The following is an 18,840-nucleotide window of genomic DNA, read 5'->3' on the forward strand; positions in this document are numbered from 1 at the left end:
TGAGGCATGATGTTCTTGACAGTTTTAACTGAATAGATTTCATAGTGATAAGCTACCTGTCGCTATAAATATACAGGGTTAAAAATAAGATATATAAAGAAAATTATACCTTGGATAAAATGTCACAATGGACTAAAGCAATGAGTATGGGAGAAGGCTTTCTTGGGGGTGATAAAATCCAGAGGGTTAACTCTCCAAAGGATGAACTTCAACTAATGGGTGAGATAAGGACAAAGGAAATGGAAGATAAGTTTTTATTCCATTTTTTCTTGTGATGAATTGTCTCAAGGCATTGTTTTCTATATAGTCTATCTGGAGATATTCCATATGGCCAATTAATTGACTGCATCTCTTTGCTTATTTCTGAGCAATAAGTATTTAATTCAGTAATGCCTCACCTTGTATTTAAATCCCATTTTTCTCTATCTCATTTATATTTTTTCCACTCTAGCTTTTCCAGTTCTACCTTCTTATAACATTAGCACTTGGTCCCATCCTGAGGCTCTATTTTCAATCATCTTAATTTAAGATACATTTTAACAATAAGAAGAATAGAAGGGTGTAAATTTACTTAATAAAATAAAACCAGGGTTTTATACATGCAAGAGATGCACTCTACCAATCAGTCACATCACCAGCCCTCGTAAATCTGCTTTAAATGTCTTAGTTTATATAAAACTAATAAATGTCTTAGTTTATATAAAACTAAGACATTTGGTTTTTGGGTCACACCCAGCAGTGCTCAGGGCTTACTCCTGGCTCTATGTTCAGAAATTGCTCCTAGTAGGCTCAAGGGACCATGTGGGATGCCAGGATTCAAACCACTGCCCTTCTGCATGCAAAGCAAACACCTTACCTCCATGCTATATCTCTGGCCCTAATAAATATAATTTTATGACCAAAACAGCTAAAAGATATCATCTGTGAGGTACTGGGTTTCAGTTACTATTTGAAGTGCTGTATATGATACCATTTAATTCTCACAACCAGATTGAGAGTTAGGTATATTATAATCATTCCCACTTTACAGATAAGGAAATAGAATATAAATAGTGCCAATTTAATAAGATCAGAACCATGTAATATAATATGAGCAGCAGAGTAAGCATTTCACTTCCAACAACTGCATTTATAGGCATTTCTCAATTAATGCCACATATTTATGTACGGAAGTGTTCTTCAGAAAGTTCAGAAAGGAGGAGGAAGATGGGGGGCATTGGTGGTGGAGAGGTTGCACTGATGAATGGGGGTGTACTTTTTCAACTACAAATATGTTTACAACTATTGTGCTTAAATAAAGATATTAATTTAAAAAAAATGAAAGATGCTGTCTGAGCAACACGTGTTGGATTAACTGGTCTTCTCCCTACTCACAGGTGACTTATTTATATATATTTAATCCATCTGGACAGGAAGAATCATTGGATAAACTCTTTACCCAACTTGTTCTTAACCCATAGGGATGGTCCTATTCTTCCCAATAAAGACTGTGGCTTCAGCAGTTCTCCGCTCTTCATGGTACAAAGATCCTCAAACCCGTTTCATCTCTCTAGTTTGGTTTGGATTTATTTCTTGCAGTGGTCTTGTTTCCATAATCTTATCTCCAATCCCCTCGGGTTTGGGGTATGAGAAATTATCTACAATACTGAAATTGATGTACTGACTGTGAAGCAGACTCTGGAAAATGGAACCTATATCCTTATTATACTATTTCTGATGAGATTATGTTCTCCAGAGTGCTTATATTCACTTTATTTTAAAAATATGGGATTCTTAGAGCTGGAGATATAGCATGGAGGCAAGGTGTTTGCCTTGCATGCAGAAGGATGGTGGTTCAAATCCTGGCATTCCACATGGTCCCCGGAGCCCGCCAGGAGCGATTTCTGAGCATAGAGCCAGGAGTAAAATCTGAGTGGCGCTGGGTGTGACCCAAAAAACCAAAAAAAAAAAAAAAAACCAACAAAAAAAACAACAAAAACAACAACTAAGATATGTAATTCTTGGCATATCAGACTTAAGCAATCAACAGAATTAAGCATAGCAAAATCACATCCTTAGTGGACAGAGAAAAAAATCTCTCATATCATTTCTCATAATATGGAATAATGAACAATTTAATTTTTGTGCTTAATTCAGAGTATTTGTAATTTTATTATGAAATATTTTAATCCACCATCATACAGTGCATAAATAGAATTACACAAACAGAAGTGCCTAGGGGTACTTCTGACTCATTATGCTCTAGAACTTATTACTTGGGGTTATTAAACAGAGTTCCACTTTGATATGAGATTTTTATCTCACTTTTTTTATAAGCTGGTTATGACTGGAAGTGACCTATAATTTCTCTTTTATTTTCTGTTGCTCTTATTTAAAATAATGACTACTAACTCTATTTTTTTTTTTCAGCAAAAGGTCATTTGTGTCAATGGATAAAACAGAAAGGAATCAGATCACCTGTGGTAATTGCAAATTAATGCTCTCCTGGTAATGCATTAACTACACACTATTGATCTACAATTGAATCATAGAGGCAACTAAGAGTGATTTTGCTTTCCTATTATTTTGTGCTTTTATTGCCTTTCCATAATGCATTTTTCTTTCAACTGGAATTTTCTCTAATTGTCTCCATTTTTAATTTCCCACAGTGAGATGACTTCTAACTTGTAATTAGAATCTGTAAAAATTCAAGTCCATGTCACATAAGCTTTTGAAAACCTAACAAATTATAATTTTGATGACTTAAACCATAGACATGTTGCACAAATACTTATTTCCAGAGAACCCAGCTCTCAAATGACTTAAAAAAAACTAAGATAAAACAGAAACTTAAATTGTAATTGCAGAATGATCTGCAACAAAACATTCAAACTTCTCCCAAAGTGTTTTCCTTTGGAGCACTGAAAATGTGATTTCCCTTCCTAGGTTAAGCTTTTAAATGTAAGTAGTTTATTACAGAAGTTAATATTTTATATAATGCAACTGTGCAATAATCCACTAATTATTTACACAAACATGCACAGAATATTTATGATAAAATTCAAACTCCATCATGTTTATGGCAAACATGTAATTGATAACTATTTGAGTCAGTTAGCAGACCCTGGAAAATGTGTTTCTGGAAGTTATAGTCCAAGAAATGATTGAGATTAATTTGATGTGTTTAATTTAAACCATCCCTTTTACTAGCCCAAATGCACCTTTTTTGGAAGTGTAAAGACCAATATCTGGTACAACTCTGAATATCATCAGAGACAGCCAGAAAAATTTGGACTACAGCAAGGAAAAGATAAATTTCAATGAAAGAGTACCAATTAGAAATAAAAGGTCCTAATATAAGAATGTAAAAAACACACAACAAAAATATCTTTATCCCTTTATCTCAGCAGTGGGACTTTTATCTACATAGAAAGCCATCTGTATGGGCAATTTGGAAAGCTCCCATCAAAGCAACATTGTAAAAGCTATTAGTCTAGGATTTTGCTATGGAATATCTCACAACCTGTTTTGAGTTGCATAATTCCTTTCCTTTTACTTTATGACCCTGTCTTTTTTCTCATCTATTCTAAATTAAAGTTCTTTACTTTAAATCTTCTTCACTATTTTATAATTTTTTTTTGTATAAATAAACTACTATAAGAATCTGAAAAAAAAATCCAGAGCTCTGGATTGACTTTTCTCATTCCTCCTGAAATACAAAGCCCCCTGGGAACTTAAGTGGTTGGGACAAGTTTCCATACCACAAAGATCAAGAATATCATCTTGCAGAATATAGGGATAGGCAGTATTCTAGTGTCTATGTCATGCAGGCTCTTGTGGCCAACTTTAGATCAGTCATAAGGCATTTTTCCATTTAAATGTAAGTGGCAAAGAAATAGCATTCTCTCAATGGAGGCTACCTCTCTACTCCCTCTGCTTTCACCAACAACAGTTCTTGTAATTAAACATTAGCTTACATTTCAGTGATGAACTCAATCATACTTGTAGTCATATAATCTAACTCTACTTTAAGAATTGCGAATTAAAGATGATAACTGACTTGGAGAGATATTTTGATAGTGATAGCCCAACTTCTCTCAAATCTAAACTTACTGTTTATCTAAATTTTTAAATGGAACACACAGTTGTAATTCTTAATAAAACTCCTTAATAATGGTATTTACCCTGAAAGAACTTTGATATTATACTGTTCTTTTCATAATCATCATTTATGTCCAGTCAAAATTAATATTGTAAAATAACCGTACACCCAAATTGCTTATTCTCTATTCCTGAGTAAATCATTTTTATTATCTGTGCCAGGAGAACCTTTAATAAATGTCAATTGTATTACATGACTAGAATTACAGAATCCTGGTATCCTTTTACTGAGGAGTTTATAATTAGAGACAGATACAATCAGACTGAATATGAATTCTACAATCAAGTTATAGCTGAATCTGGATGCTGAAGGTTCTCCAATGCTCCAGGAATTACATGATGTAAAGATGAGTAGAGCAAAAAGGAGATGTTTAAGAGACATGAATTGTATACTTTCTTTAAGACCTTAGCATCATTTCTTCCTTAAAACAGGGGTAAGGAGATAGTACAGCAGTTTTGGTCACCACATGTTTCCCCAAGCATCATGAGGTACAGCCCTGAAAACAAGTTGTGGTCTAGGAGGCTCCATGCTCTGTCAGAGTGCCCTAGGTATTCCCAGTAATGGATCCTTAAGCCCTTGCAGTAAAATGACAGCTTAGTTATTTGAGAATGAATGGTCAATAGGTTTCCAATTCCCCTAAACACTATTTAGGATTAAAACTAAAAAAGAAAACAGAAAAAAAGAAAGAAAGAAATCTCAACAATTTGGTACTATAAAATTTATGTAATTCATATCCCAAACAGTTTTAAATGGACTTTCTCAATTTACCTGGTGCTGACTTGTTTCATTAAGAAACACCATGGAGGGAACAGAGTGATGGCACAAGGGTAAGGCATTTGGCTTGCACACACTAACCTAGAACAGACCGAGGTTCAATCTCCTGGTGTCTCATATGGTCCCCCAAGCCAGGAGCAATTTCTGAGCTCATAGCCAGGAGTAACCCCTGAGCATCACAGGGTGTGGCCCCAAAACAAACCAAAACAAAATAAAAACACAAACAAACAAAAGGAAGCACTGTGGAATGGAGAAGGGTCAACTAAGACCCTGAAAACCTTAAAAAATGTTATAATTATTAAAGAATAAAGATTAACTTAAAATAAAATAAATTTAAATAAAGAACAATAAAGGCCTTATTTCAATAAATTGCCTTATTTCAGTCCTTTGCTCTTTTCGTAATGGAGCGGTAATCATCACTCTCTCCTTCCTAGAAGAACGTTGTTTGGGAATTGTCACTACAGTAAATTCTTCAGTAACCACATCCACTTTATCTGAGAATCTCACTCTTTAGCCCTCAGTGTAAAGCCAAAGCAATTGACCCCTTATCTTGTTAGTGGAAATTGTCTCTATTCGATATCTTTACCAAACAGGTCTGTTCTAGTTTTCCTTAGAAATTTTTTGCCATGTAAATTCTTTGATTGTATATTAAATAAAACATCCCTTAGCTAATTGTGTGAGGTTCATTGACTACTTGATCAGCCTATGAATTCAGAGGAGCAGCAGATATTTCCCTTATGTCCCACAAACAAATGTTTACAGAGGCTAAATAATTAGTCCACATTTATCAGGAGATGGTGAAGGCAGAAGCTGAACAAAAAACTGTAAAACTTCAAAATTTGATTCTCTCAACTATGGCCCTCTACAGGACAACAGACCACCTTTGAATGCATAACAATGCCACACAAATACTCTCTGAATCTCCAGGATTAGAATGAATGGATTAGTTCAAAACACTAGGGACCCACACCAAGGTTTCTTAAATGAAAAACTTATGAACAAGGAACATGAGATGCTGGCTTGCAGGTTAAACAAGTCAAACTAAACAAAAAGCATGTGTCGGTAATAATATAAATACATAAAGCAGAATTATTTAGTTTTATTTTCCTTCACTTTAAAGAAATAACCTAGCCTTATAGAACACATCTTGAGCTCATCTATATTTTTAGTTCCGAGCCCTAGGCATTTTGTAGAGTGGCTACTGTCTAGCATGGTCTTTTTCTTCTTTTTTATTCCTACTCTGCTTCATCTTTTACACATCAGATCAAGATCAAAAAGGGAATAAATAAATTTCCACGTTTTCTAATCTTTGATGGGTAGAAAATAGGATCTTTTCAATTCTAATCTATAAGACATGAGCTAGGAAAAGAAAGCAGCAGCATTTCAAGAGAAAAAAAAGGAAAACTGGAATGAAATTGTGCATCATAAATAAAATGATAGGTGAATTTTTCTAGACATAAGTAAGTCAAGAACAAGAGGTGGGAGTGATAACACAGCAGATAGGGAATTTGCCTTGAATATGGTCAACCTGGGTGCAAACTCTGGTTTCCCATATGATCGTGTGACCCTGCCAGGAGGGATAAGAGCACAGGGCCAGTAGTTAAACCTTGAGAAACTGGGGATGGCCCCTAAACAAAACAAGGAAAAAAATAAACCAAAGAAAAGAAAAGAAAACAAAACAGAAAAAAATCAGTTTGCTCTATATTGTGGTGATGATCAAATAGGATTATAGACAAACAAATACATATATATGCTTACACATGTGTAAGGAGATTAAATAAATGTGAATTTTATTTTATTTTGTAAAGAGAAATTTCTGCTCCAAAAGTAAAAATGCATTAAAAAAATCAAAGACAGATATTCTTTTGTTTGGTAAAAACCACACCCAGCAGCGCTCAGAACTCACCACCGGCAGGCTCGGGGGGCCATCTGGGATGCTGGGATTCAAACCACCATCCTTCTGCATGCAAGGCAAATGCCTTACCTCCATGCTATTTCTCCGGCCCAAAGACAGACTATCTTAAAAGAGCCTGGCAAAATATCTCAATCTTTTTTTTTTTTATCCCCATTAGAATAAAGACTGTAATCACAAAGCTAAGATAGAAGCTATTTAAAAGGAAGAATGGCCATGATTCAGGAATATCATTATTGTAATAAAAAATAATTCCATGTCATTTCAAAAATGTAATTAATAAAAGTGATTAAAAATCAGAACAGCCTATATGAAGCAAAATAGTAGATTAGAAAACTGAATGTCATCATTAGACACTCTTAGGGAGGTAGTTACAAGAAACCAGCTGTGAAATGACTTTTTGTGATCTTTATTTTCAGTTTTTTTCCTTACAACGGAAATATTCAGAATAGCACAATTTGTTAGTTTCATCTGAACCCTTGGAGAAAAACTCAAATATATTATGTACGTGTGTGACACTTGTAACAATCCTGAAAAAACATGTGTGTTATTCTGTTCTATTTGTGTTAATATTTAAGCATATGTTTCTTTGTATAGAAAATCGTTGATGATAATTTATCATAAACAAAACATTCACTTGGTGGTATAACTCCTCTAAAATTATTAAATATATATGGAAAAAATTACATTTTGGGATAGAATATTCCTGAGAATCTGTCAACCTTCTACACTAACTTCCTAGGCAATTAACTGAAAAAATTGGGGCTGTAATAGTCCTATAAAACTAAAATTATACACACACACACACGCACATACATGCATGTACATAGTGAGTAAGATGCCATGAGGCTTCAAAGCATAAAGGACTCACTGAGTATTGAATCCAAGATCTGAGGAGACAGAAAAGGGGTGTGAGGTCAGCCTGTGAAAGGTAAAGACCTTATAACTCGCAACTTGCTTCCCACTGAACTTTGAATAACATCTAAAGTCTTAATCTTGTCCTACAATGTCCCCAAAGATCTACTTCTTCCTGCGACTGCCCCTTCATCTTTTACCTTTGCTATGTCTTGCAGTTCTAAAATGTTCCAACACTGCTCTCATCGTATGACTTAAGGCCTTTATATTATGTTCTTTTTTTGTCCCTTTTGTCAAAGGAAACACTTTTCTTCTAGACTTCTGAGTGGCTGAAAAGTTGACGTTTAAAAACGAAAAGTCCTTTCAAATCTACACTCAATTATTTTAGCACTTCTTTGAGAGAGCTTTAGACAGGCACAGTTTTTAAGTTCATTCTTTATTATCAGAGAGCACATTGTGAACTTTGGACAAGCATCATAACTATGCCTGGCACATTGTGACATTTATCTCTGCCATATAATCAAATGCACTAAGGATATTGTTTCTCTTTTAATATATATATTTGATTTTGGGGCCACACCTGGTGATGCTCAGGAGTTATTCCTGGCTATGCACTCAGAAATTGCTCCTGGCTTGGGGGACCATATGGGACGTTGGGGGATCGAATCACGGTCTGGCCTAGGTTAGCTGCACACAAGGCAAATGCCCTACTGCTTGCACCACTGTTCTTGCCCCTCTTTTTAATATTTTTTTCCTAAATATATTTCCATACCAACTAAGATCTATTACCTTTTATTGGGAAAGCTATACAAATATATTTCTATTTTGAACATATTGCTATAAATTTTAACCAATACTTTTCATAAATTCTTCTCTTAGCTGTGGTTGCCTCCAGTTAGATGTGTAATTAATGTTTTATAAGCAAAATAGGACTTTTCTTATACCAGTAATTTGTTTTATTTTCTTCCACTGTATCAATCAGGCATGTCTATTGCTTTCTATGATTATACATTGTAATATATATTGTCTTCACATTTTTTAAATTACTAAAAACATTGATTATTCAGATTTTTTATGTTTTTCCAAGTAGAACTCAGGATTTCAGGGCAGTCAGTTTTAGAAATTTTAAGATTTCCTTTAGTCAACACATGCAAAATTTATCAGTATTCAAAATAAATTTGGAAATGGAAGTCATGTATAAATTATTTAATAAAGAACAGCCCATTTGCCTGTGAAATTTGAAGAGTGGGATAAACAAAATATGCACAGGTATACTTCAAGAACTGAGATTAACAGTAAATAAGTTGACAACAGATCAAGCATTTACATGTCTTTTATGATGAACTTCAGCTTTATTTAATCAGTGTACTTGGCAAAGTAATCAAGAGTGAATGGAATAGAGAAAGGCATCATGGAGCAGAAATCAGGGAGCATGGTTGCTAGTTCTAAGGGGAAGTCAAATGTTGAAATAAACTCATAAAGTAAAATTTTCAAATTCATAAAATGGATTACAAATAGTTGCTTAGGATGACAGGGCCAAGGGGACTGAAAACAAACAAACCCGTGAACATCGACACAAAGAACACACTAAAACAACAGAGCACAGCATCCCACAGAAGGTCTTGCTAAGAACATACACTTGTGAATACTGCCATCACCTGTAGAATCTCAACACTGAGAAACCCAGAACTGATGAAGAGTTCAGAGTTAGGGAATATTTAATGGATGGTAAGAAGAGAGGAAATAGATATTAAAAGAGAGATTTGACCAGAAAACTAGTACTTAACATAAAAACCAAAGTAAGATGGTGTTGATCACAAAACAGTACTTATAGAATGTCCACTTTATACCAACAACTCCTTGATATTTAAACAACCATCAGAAAGGAACTTAGGCCTTATTGAGTTCAGTGTACTAGGTTATGACTGTTGCAAACTGAGATCAGCCATTCCTAAAGTGAATCATCCTCAACAAGCAGCAGTTCCAGCTTAACAAAAAGAAAACCTTAAAAGCTGAGCTGATATAACTCTGCCCTGTTTCTTTCTAAGGTGAGAATACGTAGAATTTTGTAAAATTCTGATTTTACACATCAGTTTTATACTCAAACTCACTGTAACTCAAACACGCTTGGGACTTGAAACATAACTAAGTGTGCTCTCACGTTTGACTCAGATTTAGAACAACTTTCATAAGGTGAGTCCTGACAAGTTGGATCACATCCTCAAGCTTCCTTTACAATCATGGATTTGAATAATTATAATTGTCAAAATGATCTTCCTACCCAAAGCATTTTATAGATACAATGCAGACCAGTCGAAGTTCTAATGACATTCTTCAAGGACTTAGAACAAACTTTGCTAAAATTTGCATGGCATTACAAAACTCCTGAATTAGCCTTTTTATATTTTTTATTCTGAGAACTAAGAAGATAGCTATTATATAACCCTGATTTTAAAATATACTATAAAACTACAGTAATCAAAAGTGTTATTTTAGTATAAAGGCTATTTCTCAAACGAAAGAAATTAGAATTCAGAATCCAGATATAAAATACTCAAATATAAATGTATAAATATATATATAAAGTTCTAAACATAGATATAGTTAATCTATGAAAAAGGAAGTAGGTATAAAGTAAAAGGAAATGTTCCCATCCAAAATGATGCTGAAAAAACTTGAAAGTCAACACATATAAAAATTAAATTGAATTCATATCTCCCATTATACAAAGAAAACTTTAAGATGAATTAAAAATAACTCAAGATTAGAAAAATATCAATAAAATACAGCTAGAAACAACATAGATATAATTCTCTAGTATCTAGAACTTAGAGATATTTTTAGTAATTTGACTCTATTGCAAAGGCAACAAAATTAATATTTTATTAATTCAAATTAAAAATAGATTTTATGTATTAAAAAAAGAAACGAGCTAATTTTTTTATAATTTTGTAGCAACACCCCTGACTGCACTCAGAACTTACTAGCCCTGCTGCAAGAATCATTCTTCCTTTTTGGTTTGTTTTTGCTTTTTGTTTTTTGTTTTGGGGCCACACCCATTGACACTCAGGGGTTACTCCCAGCTATGCACTCAGAAATTGCTCTTGGCTTAAGGGGACCATATGGGTCACCGGGGGATTGAACCAAGGTCCTTCCTAAGCTAGCGCATGCCAGGCAGATGCCTTACCTCTAGTGCCACTGAATTGGGGCAAGCATCATTCTTTTTTTTTTGGTTTTTGGGCCACACCCGTTTGACGCTCAGGGGTTACTCCTGGCTATGTGCTCAGAAATCGCCCCTGGCTTGGGGGGGACCATATGGGACGCCTGGGGATCGAACCGCGGTCCTTCCTTGGCTAGCGCTTGCAAGGCAGACACCTTACCTCCAGCGCCACCTACCCGGCCCCGCAAGCATCATTCTTAATTTGACTTGAGGGACTATATGCAGTGCCAGGGATTGAAACCAGACTAGCCATGTACAATGGAAGTGTTTTTCTTGCTGTGCTCTCTTGCCAGCTCCACCAGGCTAATACTAAAATATACCCTACTGGATCCAGGAAATTGGAATGTGGCAGTTAGGACCCATGCTAGACATAACCCTAGATTCCATCTATGTCACCAAATAATCTCTGGCCCTGTAGCATCTAAACAGCATCACATCTTTAGATATTTCTACTGAGTAGATGAGAATGTCTGAATACCTCTTGGGTGGTCTCCCCCAAATAAAGACAGAAATAAATAGGAAAATATTTGCATATCAAACATCAGTAATGAGCTGAAATACCCAAGATATATGAAATACTCACCAAGTTCAACAACAACAAAAAAAAACATGAAAGGGGCCGGCGAGGTGGCAGTAGAGGTAAGGTGTCTGCCTTGCAAGCACTAGCCAAGGAAAGATCGCGAACGCGGTTGGATCCCCCGGCATCCCATATGGTCCCCCCAAGCCAGGGGCAATTTCTGAGCGCTTAGCCAGGAGTAACCCCTGAGCATCAAACGGGTGTGGCCCGAAAAACCAAAACAAACAAACAAATATGAAAACATGACAAAATAGAGGGAGAAGAAATGAATAGTCACTTCTTTGAAGTGCACATCTGAATACTTGCCAATAGGCATTTCAAAAGGTATTAGTTTTTACTTCTTATCACTGATATCGACAAACTGGAAAAAATCAGAAAGAAGTAAAAAAAAAATACAATGCTTAGAAAATAATGCATGTGGAGCCAAGAGTGATCCAACAGTGGTAAAGCATTATCCTTGCATGCAGATAACTGTGACTGACCTGGGTTCAATCCCCAGCATTCGATATGTTCCTCAGAGCTTGCCAGGAGTGAATTCTGAACACAGTGCCTGAAGGAACCCCTGAGTGCTTCAAGGTGTGACCGAAAAGCCAAAAAAAAAAAAAAAAGAAGAAGAAGAAGAAGAAAGGAAGAAAGGAAGGTAGGAAGGAAGGAAGGAAGGAAGGAAGGAAGGAAGGAAGGAAGGAAGGAAGGAAGGAAGGAAGGAAGGAAGGAAGGAAGGAAGGAAGGAAGGAAGACAAAGAAAGAAAGAAAGAAAGAAAGAAAGAAGAAAAGAAGAAAGAAAGAAAGAAAGAAAAGAAAGAAAGAAGAAAAGAAGAAAGAAGAAAGTAAAGAATCAGCATTGTAAGCTGATATACTGAAATTTTTAAGCTGTAGAATAAAAGGGCAAATAGTATTAAAATCATGATCACTTTTATATTCTGTGACAAAAATTAAGCTAGCAGATAAATATATTTTTGAATATATGCAAAAGTAGCAAATTATCTGAATTGAGTTAAGAAAACATTAGCTAACGACGTTTATATAAGGTTAGAAATTTCGTATATTTGTGTTGACAAGCCTCTTACAGTAATCTTCAACATAAAATAAATCTCATAATGTAAACCTATTACTTTTTTCTTCTAGTAAAATTACCTAATCAAAAAGATTAGACTTAATTTTATTTAAATTTAGGTATTAATCATTCAAGTAGATATGTAATAATTTGAAAGACTAACAGGTTTTCATTTAATCCCCTTTTTGCTTATAAACAGTATTTTTTCCACTGAAATCAAGATTTTTCTCAAAAAAAATTAAAACCTCTTTCATTAAAATAATCTTCCATTAAAGTAATTTAAAATAATGTAATTGACACAGTAATTGAAATTTCACTGAGTGGTACTAAGAACATATTTTATTATACTTTTATTTACCGTATTTTCAGGCGTATAAGACGACTTTTGAAACAAAAAATAGTCAACCGAGTATATCCCGAAAAATGTTTCAATATGCCGCTAAACGAAAATTGTTTGAATATTGCCACAAAACGAATTTTCCAACTCAATCCTGCACCAATCACTGCAAGGCTGCTCGGACCGCCTCTCTAACTCAGCCAATCTAAGCAGGCTTTTGATGCATGCAAATTATACAGTGTTCTGGACCCGAATCTACACTGTCAAAAGCCTGTTCAGATTGGCCAGAGTCAGAGAGGAAGTCTATTACAGTAGAACCTTTGAACCTTTGCTTGTTGTGATTGGCTCACTGTGGTACATGAGCACAGGAACACATGCAGCACATGCAGCACAGGAACGTTCTGTCTGATACAGCGAATTATAGGCCTAAACCTATGTTTTAACTGTAAACTTAGGGGAGTGTCTTATATGCCCAGTCGTTTTATACGCCGGCAAATACGGTAAGAATATAGGATTTCACAAATGTTTTTCAATTTTCTCAAAACCTATAGATGGGGACACTTGGGATATTGGTCATGGGAATATTGCACTAGTGAAGGATTATATATGTATATATACATATATACATATATTAAAAAATCAAAAAAAAAACAAAAGAAAAGATAAGGCCTCCCAATTCTTACCACAGGCTGTGTTCTTTACACTGACTATATAGAAAGAAGAGGTACAGTAAATACACCCCATATACACCTTAACACAGGCCTTTTGCCTGGTCTGTATTGTGAATTTGGGGATAAAAAAAGAATATAGGATTTCTATTTTTTATAAGTACCCCTTTTCATATTGTTCTTAACATATCTGAAGCACTCAATAAAGTTAGGAAATAAGAAATTGCATAGTAAAATGTATGGTCTATGTGAGATTGAATAGCTATTTATATAAACTAGTTTTGAGTCCATTTAAAATAGCATGTAATGGCCAGAGAGGTTAAAAAAATATGGGTAAAATGCTTGACCACATGGAGCCAACCTGGGTTCAATGCTCATCTCTGTACAGTCTTCTGCCCTACCAGGAATGAGCATATAGGGACAGAATTCCTGATTACTGATGGGTGTCGAGCCAAAGCCAAAAATTAAGCCTCTGATTCAATGTCACTATGTACCTAAAATACTACTGTGAATGATTTATAATCCACTTAAAATTATTAATAAACAAAAATATTAAGCATTAAATAACTACATCTATCATGCCAGATTTTTGTGATATTAAATGAGAAATAATTATTGAGTAACTATGCCCACCTAGCTTCATAAAATAATGTAAAACTGTGTATAAGATTTTTGTCATCTAAAAGAATCTTTTTAAAATTGATGCAATTAAGTCTTCATGAGTTTGATGACCAGGAAAGACAGCTGGAAGACAATTGCACTTATATGAAGACCAGAGCATCATATTGCTTCAATTTTATCTTTTTCTCTGTTTTAGGAGCACAATACATCTCCTAGTAGTATCCAAAAATTCTGTTTATCAGAGCAAACTTCGGTTATTGTCAAAAATTCATTTGATTATCTAAGTTGAGTGAGCGACTATCCTGCGAATCTTCATAGCAAATGACCACAGTTGGCAATTTTTGCTGCATTTCAAGGTATTTCTATTAACTTCAGTGATCACCTCATATAAAAGAAGTTGAAAATGATGGCTTCCTATAAATTCTGAATGTTTTAATCATAGTTTGTGTTTGGTTGGCTGGTTTTGGGTTTTCGTTTTTAGCACATATCTGGAGAGCTCAAGGGTTGTTCTTATCTGTAATCTGGCCTTCTACATGTTAAACATGTGCTTAGAATTCTGACTTCAGAGTCATTAAGTTAAACTATAAAAATGTATAGATATTTGTTGGGAAATGGCAGTATAGCAATTATATTCTTTACCTATATACAGTACATTAGAGAGAACATTTTTGTGGTGAAATCTATCACTAAAAGTAACTGACACATTCTGGGCTTCGGTTGCAATCTCAAAATAATCTGTATTGCTTTAACAGATACTATAAACAAATTCTTTATTTGGGGTGGGTGAGCCACACCGAGCAGCACTCAGGGGTTACTCCTGGCTCTGCTCTCAGAAATCACTCCTGGCAGGCATGGAAGACCATATGGAATGCTGGGATTCCAACCACTGGTTGTACTGGATTGGCTGCATGCAAGGCAAATGCCTTACCGCTGTGCTATCTCTCTGGCCCCAGAATAAACTAATTCTTAAACAAGAACATAATCTACAGACTTCACTATAGGTTTGATTTGAGATCAACAACTCAAATTTAAAACCAGTGCCATTCATTTATTTTTCAAAAACAACTTATTCCTATATATATGTAATATGAATTTAATTTTTCATGAATAAGTGATTGGCAAATCTCTTTTCTTCAGAATATCTTGCCCATCAAACATTTAAGATGTCAATGGTCTATTAAGAATTTGAAAATATGGGGCCGTAGAGATAGCCTGGAGATAAGGTGTCTGCCTTCCATGCAGAAGGATGGTGCTTTGAATCCCGGCATCCCATATGGTTCCCCATGCTTGCCAGGGGCGATTTCTGAGCATAAAGCCAGGAGGAACCCCTGAGCATTGTCGGGTGTGACCCAAAAAAACAAACAAACAAACAAACAAACAAAAGAATTTTAAAATATAATTTTTAAAAGTAAGTCTTTCTTTTTTTCACTTATAACATTGAATTGAGTTTGGCAGTCTTAAAAAAGTTACTCAATTTTAAAAAACAAAGTTTACAATAATTCTCATTGTCCTTTTTTTACTTTTCATCAGAAACTATCTGACAGTGTTTGGGGACTCAGAACTACTCCCCATGGTACACTAACTGGGGTGTTCTTGCATGGGTATCATCAATGCTACACCTATGGTTATTGTTGAAGGAACAAGAAGATTACAATATATAAATTAGAACTTGAGCCTTGCACATATGAGACTAAATTCTATTACTTGAGCTCTACTTTGTTCTTCCATACTTTAATAAAAGAACATCTCTAAATAACACAAAAATCCCACCCAGATTTCAAAGAATCTGGCACTCATATAAATTATTTAGAAGTTACTTGATTTGACATATAAAGTTATAAGAAAGCTACCCAAGAACACAAATAATTACTTTTTGAACCTTAAGTGGCCAACGTGTTATTTCTAGTTCTGGTATAGTAGTTATTATAACACTAACATATTTCTGGTAATATACACACTAATATCTATCTAATTTCCTATTGAATTTTTTTTACATTCAACATTTACAGGAACATTTTAAGATATTGGATATTTTATCACTGAATTGTTAACATCCTTGTCAAAGTAAGTTATAGTATAATAAAAACAAACCATGGAGAAATGGTAGGTTACTAGAAATGGTAAGATTTCAATAAGTAAAATATTATCTATTATGATGCATGAAGCCAGAAAAAATTTATGTCTATAACTTCATGGTAGTTTATACAACTATGTGCTTTTTATACTTAATTGAAACTATCCATTAGCAAAAATTTAAGAACAGCAACAAAAATTTTACTTCATTAAAAGTTTCTACCTCCAATTTCTACCTCCTATTCATTCAAATGATATGTTTCCAATTTAGGATATTTATTTCAAAGTATTACCTAAGTATTTCACATATGTAGCATAAAATAATTAACGATGGGGCTGGATGGCGGTGGATGGAGGCCTTTGTGCTTAGGCCCCAGCCACGTGGCTTCATCCCCCATCCAGCTGGCAAGTTCCAGGCCCAGGTAGTCGGCGTAATCAAGACTCACTCACATGCAGGCTTCAGGAAGAATCATTTTTATTCATGCCCTTGCCACCACAGGTGTGTGGCCTATGTCAACCTTTCAAGCACAGCTATATTTTGCTAGCCCTGCATCTTATCTCCTGTTAGCCATCTTCCCTCTGGGCTCCATCCGGCCCAAAGATCCAAAAGCCAGGAAGCCAAGCCGGGCCAAGAGAGAAACGGCAAAAAAGCCCGAATCCCCTGGCTCAGAGGTTTATCTATCCTTTTCCAGACCCCTCCCAGAAATGGGAGGTCTTGCAGGTAGTTACACCTATTATCCGGTTCCCAAAACTCCTCCCAGATATGGGTGGGTCTTGGGGTACACCACATTTCCCCCTTTTTTAAATATTTTCATGCGCCAACGTAATAAAGTGAAAATTAATATACCAGCCCTTTTCAAAAACATATCATTTTTGCAAAATATACTTTACACCTGTAACCTAAAATTTTATTAATGCTTTTTTACCAAGCACTATTTTGGAACTTTTATGTTCCTATACTTTTAAACTATATTGGGGGAACTTCATGTTCCTATAACTTTTCTATACACAAGTACTTCAGCATACATGCATAACATACATTTTAAAAACAGGCTAAGTACATTAAAATACACAGTAAAACATTTTGCAATTGAAAATATTAACTTTGAAAGACAACAAAACACATTTAAATTATAAAGAAAATGACTAAGACAAAGATGCAGGTGGTTAGAAATTAGATGTTAAAATGGGCTAATCTGTATTACCTCCCTTATATTTTTATTTTTTAACCACTAGCTAATTAAAACTTATTCCATTACCAACTATGAGTAAAATATTACTACCCACTAATTTTTTACACCTAAAACCATAGTTTAGATTAATTTGTCCCACGCTGATCTCACCACGTGGCTTTTGTAAACTTTTAAAGTTCAGATGTTGGTTTGTCCCACGCTGATCTTACCACGTGGCTCTCTTTCAGTTTCAGGCCCCGCAGACGGTTTTGTAGACCATGAGGTTGCAGGTTCCGCTGCTCACTGCCGGTTCGCTCCTGCAGTTTTATCTTAGTGATATGGAGGATGGATTTCAGGCTTGCCTCGGAGCAAAAGCTGAGCTGAGCCGAGCCTAGCCGAGCTGCTTGGAGCTTTTCTCCGCTTTTTTCCTTAGGGCAGCACTTAGCAAGCCAGTTTTTGGCCACACCTCACAGGGCGCTTTTGGGTGTTAAAAGTTTAAAGTTATTTAAACTAAAAGTTCAGTTCGAAATTTCCAAAGTCGAAATCCAAATTTAAGCCAAAGGTCATTTTTAGAAAATCAGTCCACTTTAAATACAGTCTTTTTTCTCCTCCGTTTCCAATTTAGACTTTTAATAAGTTTTTGAAGAGGCCCAGGTTTTTGGTTTTTGTAACAAAGTTTTAGTTCTGGGCCTGGGCCTGGGCTGGAGGTGATGCAAGCTTTCACCTCTCTCCTTCCAGTTGCCCTTTTGCCCCTAGAAGGGGTTGCGGCCATGTTTGAACATGGCTCCACGTGGCCCAGTGTTTTGGGCTCAGTGCACCCGAAAAGAGCCAAAATGAAACAGAAGAGCAGAAATCTCACCATTTTCGCTGTTTTGTTGGGTACAGGATTCAGGTCAAAGTTCGGAGCGCCATTTGTTGCATAAAATAATTAGTGATGGTGCTGGATGGCGATGGATGGCGATGGATTCCTTTCTGCCACCCCAGGCCACATGGCTCTGCAACTCCATCCAGCCGGCCGGGTTCCAGGCCCAGGTGAAATCACTCACTCACATGCAGGCTTCAGAAAAAATCATTTTTATTCATGCCCTTGCCACCACAGGTGTGTGGCCTATGTCAACCTTTCAAGCACAGCTATATTTTGCTAGCCCTGCATCTTATCTCCTGTTAGCCATCTTCCCTCTGGGCTCCATCCGGCCCAAAGATCCAAAAGCCAGGAAGCCAAGCCGGGCCAAGAAAAAAACGGCAAAAAAGCCCGAATCCCCTGGCTCAGAGGTTTATCTATCCTTTTCCAGACCCCTCCCAGAAATGGGAGGTCTTGCAGGTAGTTACACCTATTATCCGGTTCCCAAAACTCCTCCCAGATATGGGTGGGTCTTGGGGTACACCACACACATATATTTCATATAAACTCTATGAGGTAATGGATCATTTTTTAT

At 35.6% G+C, this 18,840-nt stretch overlaps 2 protein-coding genes and 1 non-coding gene across 3 annotated transcripts in view; 2 read left to right on the forward strand and 1 right to left on the reverse strand.

Annotated features, from left to right (window-relative positions):
• PTBP2 (polypyrimidine tract binding protein 2) overlaps positions 1–18,840 on the forward strand; it is a 954,659-nt gene that overhangs the window by 567,226 nt on the left and 368,593 nt on the right. The window lies entirely within an intron of this gene.
• DPYD (dihydropyrimidine dehydrogenase) overlaps positions 1–18,840 on the reverse strand; it is a 934,958-nt gene that overhangs the window by 150,229 nt on the left and 765,889 nt on the right. The gene's annotated exons all lie outside the window — the stretch shown is intronic.
• On the forward strand, positions 13,537–13,671 carry LOC125997801 (small nucleolar RNA SNORA51). The gene has a single exon (XR_007491818.1). It is a non-coding gene; the product is annotated as a small nucleolar RNA SNORA51 (small nucleolar RNA).

The sequence above is a fragment of the Suncus etruscus genome, chromosome 19, assembly GCF_024139225.1.
Source record: "Suncus etruscus isolate mSunEtr1 chromosome 19, mSunEtr1.pri.cur, whole genome shotgun sequence".
NCBI lineage: Eukaryota > Metazoa > Chordata > Mammalia > Eulipotyphla > Soricidae > Suncus > Suncus etruscus.